The sequence below is a fragment of the Cryptomeria japonica genome, chromosome 6 (assembly GCF_030272615.1).
Source record: "Cryptomeria japonica chromosome 6, Sugi_1.0, whole genome shotgun sequence".
Taxonomy (NCBI): domain Eukaryota; kingdom Viridiplantae; phylum Streptophyta; class Pinopsida; order Cupressales; family Cupressaceae; genus Cryptomeria; species Cryptomeria japonica.
In genome coordinates this window covers 85,087,967-85,095,948 of record NC_081410.1, presented here as the reverse complement: position 1 = coordinate 85,095,948, position 7,982 = coordinate 85,087,967, and positions in this window count along the sequence as shown.

The following is a 7,982-nucleotide window of genomic DNA, read 5'->3' as shown; positions in this document are numbered from 1 at the left end:
CTTCTGATGCAATCTTTATCTGATTGTATCCTAAAAAGCCATCCATAAGTGAAAGCATGGCATGTCCCACCGTCAGATCCACTATGATGTCGATATTTGGTAGGGGGAAGTCATCCTTAGGACATGCCATATTTAGATCTCTAAAGTTAGTACAAATGTGGATGCCCCCTTTTGGTTTGTCGATAGGCACAATGTTGGAGATCCATTCTGCATAATCAATTGGTCTAATGAATCTAACATCTAGGAGTTTCTTGAGTTCTGTTTTGACTAGCACTGCAATTTGAGGATGCATCTTATGAAGCTTCTGCTTGACAGGTTTGGCTCCTTCTGCTATGGTGAGGTGATGCATGACTAAATCAGGATCAAGCCCAAGCATGTCTGCATATGACCATGCAAAGTTGATCTGACGCTATTGAAAGAACTCTATAAATTTAGGCTATTCCTCTAGAGTGAGAAGAGATGCTAGATGTATGAGATGAGGATTTTCAAGAGTCCCCACATTGTATTCTTTGGTTTCCTCAATGAAAATCATTGATCGTTCCTGTTGTGTACTAGTAGGGAGGATGTCAAACCCTTCATCCTCAGGTGCCTCAAAGAGGTTTTCACCATTGGATACGCTCTTTCTTTTTACTTTTGTTGGATCAAATAGTGCCATGGTGTGGTTTTCACTGGAAGATCCATGTTTTATTGTGATATTTTTGCAACTGAAGGGTTTGGCATCTACCCCAAAGTATGCTGCACTATTTAGTTCTATGGTGAATCCAGCTTTGTGATCCCTGCTTGGTAGGTTATCCCTTAATTCCAAAAAGTCAATGATGGCCTCATCATTTTGGAAGAGGTCAAGACATGGAGGATTTGATTGGTTCCATTTGATGAGTTCAGGATGGATAATGGGCATTACTTCATCGATTAGGTTAAGTTCGTTAGAGGTATCAGTGAGGGTTAAGACGTTATGGTGAAGGTTGTTGATGGTACTCTCCCTATTAGAATCAGGCATAGGATGAGATGTAGGGTCTGTGGAAGATGTTTCCAGCTCAAGAACCCAAGAAGTTTTTATCTGTACTTCTCTGTAAATAGGTATGTCTTTGCATGGTGGAGGTAGTGATGTGTCTTCCTCATCTAAAGTGTTAAGTTGTACACAATCAAATTCCCACTCATGTGAGTCAGTCTCTGAGTCACTTTTCCATCATCCGATTACTATACCATACTAGGATGTCCTTTGAGTTAAATACTACAAGTGTGATTGGTTGATGTACCTTTGTAGATGAAATGATCGGTGCTGCAGGAAGGTTGATGGGGATTAAGGAATCCAATATGGGGAGTATTAGTAGTGTTGAATCAGTTGCTTCTGCTAGAACTGTTGGTGCCATAGATGCTACTGTGGGCTTTGATACAATTGCTGCTGCTAATGGTACTATGGATGTAATGGCTACTGCGGATGGGATTACTAGTTTGATTGGTGGGATGATTGGTATTGTAGATGGTGGTTTTGGGATTTTGAGTTTCAGTGGGACAGTTGTGATGGTGCTTGATGCTACTTTGATAATGAAAGGTGCCCTTTTTGCAGTAGGCTGACATAATGGTTTGCTGGGTTTAGGAAAGATCTATTTTTCAAAGCCTAGGCCTATATTACCTTTGGGCTTGAATTTTGATAGTAGAGGTTCATGTCGTCCTTGTTTGCAATATCCCAAAGCACTTTGACCATCATACCCCATTCTTTGCATAATGAGGAGACCTTTGCCATATTGATTCGTAGGAAGCTTAACTTGCGGTATATCAATGGTGATGGGATCTTTATAGATCCATTCTGCTAAGTCCTCATCTTGGGTTTCTTCTTCTTGACTCTTTCCAAGGATGAAAGGTGTCAAAGCACATGCTGACATGATTAGTGGTTGTTGGAGTAACTGTTGTGGTTTACCATGTGTTCTAGGAGAAGTGGGCATTTGTCCCACACAAAAGAGTTGACTCAAGTTGTATTCCCCAGGACCTTCCTCTGCTATTTTCATCTTAAGCTTTTCTTGCTTTGGTATAGTGGTGTTCGAACTAGCAAGAGAGGTGGGACTTATATATGATGTGGAGGAAATGGCTTCTATATTATTAGGAATGGTAATATCTAGTTGATGGCTGATATTATGGCAATACGCAAAGGGATTTGCATCACCCAGGATTGTGATCTCTACACTGTTATGTGGGAACTTGATACATTGATGGTAGGTAGATGGAACGGCTTGCATGGCATGTATCCAAGGTCTTCCTAACAATAGATTGTATGGTAGAGGAAGGTCCAAAACTTGACAGATGATGTGCTTTACCACAGGGCCCACTCAGATTGGTAGTACCACAGCTCCTTTGGATGAATGCTCTACATCATCATAGGCTTTGATTGTGATCTTCTTACGGGGATCCACTGATTCTATGGCATATCCCAATGTTGTGACCAATTGTATTGTACAAATATTTAAGCCTACTCCATTATCGATCAAGACTCGCTTGATCCTGTGCTGGTTGATAAAGCCTTCAATGTGTAGTGAAGCGCTATGAGGTTGCTGGAAGGAAGAGTTGTCACTTTCGGAAAAAGTGAGACAAGGTGATGACTTTAGACTTCCAACCATGGCTTGAAATTGGTCTGTATTCAGGTTTGCAGGGACTGATGCCTCTTGGAGTGCTTGATCCAAGATTGTTTTATGAGATTGCGATAGGCGCAATAGCTCTAAAATGGATATAAGCGCAGGCATTTTGTCTAATTGTTCCACAAGATTGTACTGCTTTGGGATGGAGGTGGTGCCTTGTGGAACTGCCTTTATGGTAACCTTGTCACGACGTGTAACAACATTGCAATTGGAGTTGGGATTTTTGAAGGTTATAGTTGCAACTTGTTCACTAGGATCATATAGATGATTTACAGTGTAATTATACGTAGCTTGTGTATAATCTGTGGTATCAGTGCCTCACCTAGAAGTGGAAGGACCCCTTTGATCTTGTGATGGAAGTGGATTTTTGAACATCAGATGATCATTATTTGTTTTTTTTGGGTCATGTCGTTCAATTTCAATTTCTCCTCGATCAATAAGATCCTGAATAAGATCTTTCAATTGGTGACAATTACTTGTCTTGTGTCCTCTCTCTTGGTGGAAATCATAGTGTTTAGTATCTCTCCACCATGCAGGTTTGACCTGAGGTTCATAGTTTGATGTTTTTGGTAGAGTGACCAAATTTTGAGAAATGAGTTGTCGCAATACTATTTCAATGGGTTCCCCTAAGGGAGTGTATGTTCATTTTTGTTTTTGCTGATGAGGTCTTGGTTCATCATGAGATGTGATGCGACCTTGATTGGAAGGAACATTTGTGTTATTCTGAGGTGGAGGATTTTGTCCTGCAAATCGAACCATAGGTTGTGCACTTTGTATAGTCCTGGCATCCACAACCCCATCGTTGACGATATTCTTATTTTTGTTCCAAAAGCTTGGTTTATCACTATTGAAGTGTGGGTGAGGACTATCCTTTGGTTCATTATAGATTTTGATAAGTCCTTTCTTGATGAGGGCTCGCTCACATTTCAAACCCTTGGTGATCATATCATTAAAAGAGTCTGTGTCTTTGACATCCAGGAGAAATTCCATTTCTTTGTTTAAGTTGGAAATGAATATTTCCACTAGTTCTCATTCAGGTAACTGAAGAGAATGTCTACTAGACATTTGATGCCATCGTTGTAGGAATACTGAGAATAGGTCACCTAGTTTTTGTTTAGTGTTGCACAGATCAACCATGGTGATGTCGCGTTCAATGTTATGAGAGTAATGAGTGAGGAATTTCTGGATGAGTTCCTCAAATGTTCTAATGCCACCTAGGAGTCGGGAAAACCATGATGTGGTTGTTCCTCCCAAGCTTTGGGGAAAAAGGCACATTAGGTATGTGTCTTCATCCGCTACTTCAAGGCAAGCGAAATGAAATTCTCTGACATGATCGCAAGGATCTCCCTTTCCTCTATATTTTTCAAATTTGGGTGTTTCGAATCCTCGTGGAAAGGGTGGCATATAAAAATTCCTATCAAAAGGATAGGGAAATATGTCATTAAGTGAGAATTAGTTAGTTTTGACACCACTATGAAGTTGTTGGGCGAGATTCTCGCCTTGTTGCTGCAACATCTCCATTTCATTTGGAGGAGGAGGTGGTGGGTTACCTTGAGGAATGTTATATCTGATGGGATCTCTTCCTCTATCCTCTTCATGGTGACTTTGTCATTCTGATGCTTGTCTTAATTGGGCCAGATCAAAGTCAGAGGGGAGTTTTTCTCCTTCTTGAGCAAGCTTTAAAAAGTGAGCATCCACATTGCTCCTGAGTATTTCATCAAAAAGTCTGTTAAAGAGAGGGTTATGTTGGGCCCTTTCTATTATTGCAGGAGTGGGAGTACTTGGGTTTTCATCATTTGCATTTCCTCCAAGTGCTTCTTGAAATTCATTGAGATTTTCCTCTTCTTCTTCTTCCATTTCTATTTCTCGTTGCCTTGACTGTGATTGGGTTTGGGCCATTTTGTTTACAAGCTTTTGTTGAAGTTGTGTAAAAATGATGATGAGTTTTTGATGAAATGAGAGATTGATGGTTGGTGAATTGTGTTGCATGTGGATCTCTAGCACTTTTAAGGTAGATGTAACCAAAATTCCTTCTTTGAATTGCTTGTTTTTTTTTGATAAGGTTGGATGTGATAAGGTGTAGAGAAATCTGAGATGTGTTACAGATTTAACTACCTAGTAATGAGAGGATTCACTCATGAACTAGTTTTAACCTGCGTAGATGTGTCTCTTAGGATGAGCTTATCCTAGATGTAGAAACAATCTAAAAAGTGATGTGATGCATTTGATTCAAGCAATATCTAAAAAGAGAACTTGGAGCAAGAACCTCTTAATGTTTTGAGAGTTGGAACGGATTGATGATGAAGTGATGATGTATGAGTAAGATAATGGATGAAAATATTTTTAACTTTAATAAAAGCTTTGTGTCACAAATGGGACAAACTCTACCTCTTCCCTTTCGGGTGTTGGTGGTATTTCTCGACCTACATTGTATGTGATACAGACGTTTGGGAAAAAGTTGGGATTAATCTTACCTCATTGGTTTTTCTGATAACTCAAAGCTCTATATTGCATAAAAGCTCTACGGTTCAATGTCTCTGAATCAAATTCATTTGTTTTGCCTTGAAGGTAGAGACGCATGTGATGCAAAAAAACTCTATGTGAGACAAAGATTTGTCTATTTATATAGAAGAATTTCCTCCTTTTGATCAAAGCCTTTGAGCTCAATGGTCTTCTTTTCAAGTTGATATTCTGATGACGCTTCTTCTTTCGCAAGATGTGAAGAATGGTCATAAAGTTTGATTCTTTGTTGTTTGCACTTTGTTTTTGGTGTTTTTGGTTGTTTTGAAAGATGTTTGGTTCGATGAATACTTTGTTTTTGGAAGTGATTTTTCTTTTGATGTTTCTTTGACAAGAAAACAAAGCAAGCACACAAACACAAGAATGTTGCCTCAAAGGCACAAATGAGTATGGGTCTAGATCAACCCAATCCTTGGACTTTTATATGACCCTTCCTTTAGATGTATTTTAAGGTATATTTTCAAAGCCTGAAGTCGGCTCAATTTGCACTTGGTCTTTGACTAAAATGAACACACTTCAAACACTTTTTATCCCTAAGGTCAAATGGCCAGTTGTGATAAATTTAGCCCACATCTTGATATTTCTTCGACTTTGGTACTACATACCTTATGAATCCCGTCGTGGCAGGTAAGGATGTGATATACTAAGTCTTGCATGAGCATAACAAATAGATGATCCCTATGATGGGGGAGTCACCACTTTTATCAAGCCATAAGTGACTTTTCAAAAAGCTATGTTTCTACTCAAGGAAATATGTATGGTGAGTATCTTGGGAGCAAAACCATCTATGCTCTTGCACTAAATTATATCACAAATATCCTCAATCAATAGAACGAGTGGGCTACTACTTAAAGGTGTTCAGTCATGTTCGATATTTTTGGACATAAGTTCATTCTATAGTGACTCACTTAAGAGCCTTGTAACTAGTGGTGGGACCCATTTGTCCTTTCGGGCAGTTACACTGTAGGAATAGCTATACCCAAGGCTACAGCTTTTGCTCACACCTGATTTCTATAGCGGCTCGAAGGATTTACTGCTCGAGGTTGTTCCCAAGAGTATCAATCCCTTGGCAGGCCTCTCTTAAAAAGATAAAATTTGAGTGTTACTAACACTTTTCTCTTGTACCTAGGACCACGAGAGCCAAGGGAGAGGATAGTGTGTGTTAGAAGTAGGACCACTCGACCAACTCTTTTGCACAAGTGTGCCAAACACAAAATTCACTTGTTCCTTTTAACTTGTCATCGCAATGATTTTCTATCTATTTGGAGATGTTGCTCCAACAATAATGGTGTTCTTTTTAATTTTCAAAGGCAATTGTTTGAGTAAACTAGAATTTGAAAATCCTAGTCAACTTAATGAAAAACACGTTTGCATGAAGTAAAATTGCTTTAAAAATGAGACAAGTTGATTGTGAATTTTATTTGCACCAAAAATGGAAGTGTGGATTGTGAGTTTTAGCTTGATGCAAGAAATAAGATTTGCCTTGTTGATTTTAAACACCGAAAGAATTTGTTCCTAACTTGTAAAAAAATAAATTTGCGTGTTTGTTTTTGTGATTCTTTTTAACTTTGAACAAGTGTGATTCTTTTTAGAGCTCTAAATGAAAGATGTGGTTCTTTTTAAAACTCCAAATGAATGTATAGTTGATTTTAACCCAAAAGGAAAATGAATTTATTTTATCCTAACTTGAAAGATGAAGTTAGAAATATGAACAAATTTATTTCCTAAGCTAAAATTGCTAAAAAATCCTATTGTAGGGGTTAGTTAAAACCTGCACAAAAGATAATTAGTTAGAAAAATCCGCATGTTTTGGTGGGCTTCTACAAGCCTAAAATTTTTGGTTTTCAATTACAAGGAATTTTCTTACAACTCTCTATTACAATAGCTCTACTCTGTGTGAAAATAGAAGTACTATTTAACACGAAAGAGCAACAATATAGACAATAGCGCTAAAGTATCAATTTGTGAAGGTGCTAAATTGAGAACAAAAACGCAAGAGAATGACCTGTGTGTCAATTAAAACATTCAAAAGTTAGTAGTCTTCAAAATTATTTCTCTTTGATTCACGCCGGGTTCACCAAATGATGTCATGGAAATGGGGACAAGGCGACAACAAAGTTCAATGTTAATAAGTTAGTTTCAACCATAAAAACAAAACAAAGAACTAAAAACCATTCCAAACACATCAAAAGAGATTTCAAAAAGCATGAAAGAAGTTTAACAAAATAAAAGAAAGCAGAAGAGCCTCCCTAAGATGCTTCCATGATGCCTTTCGATGCTTCTCCCTTGTTTCTCCCCTCTCCAAGTCCCAAATGCGTGTAGCTCTCAGCTTTTAGCACTAGCCATGGATGCAATATGGAGATTCAAGATGGTTGAATATGATAAGCAAATGCTATGAAAGTGTAGATAGTGATGCTATGAAAAAGCTCTATGCTAATACCAGTATAACAACAATACTCTAATGCTTCCTCCTTTGCTTGAGGAGAAGGGTTCTATTTATAGAAGAAATGGGGAAATGAAGGGTTAAGATTGAGCAATCTTAACAAGGGTTAGGATTGAAAGATATTCAATCCATGTGAGACTTTCAACCCAATCCCATGTTGACAAGTGTCACCATGAGGAGGCTTGAGAGGAGAGATAAGGAGCATTAAATGCTTGAGGGGACATGATGGTTACCCTAGTCATAGAAATAAATGCTTTGAAGAGACACATGGGTTACATGAGGGTTAAGTTAGGGGTCAAAGTCCTTAACCATGGGTGCAAGTGGAATAACCATTAATGGTCATGTAAGAGCCATAAGTGGTTTGGAAGACTTTAGAGGTTAATTTGTTG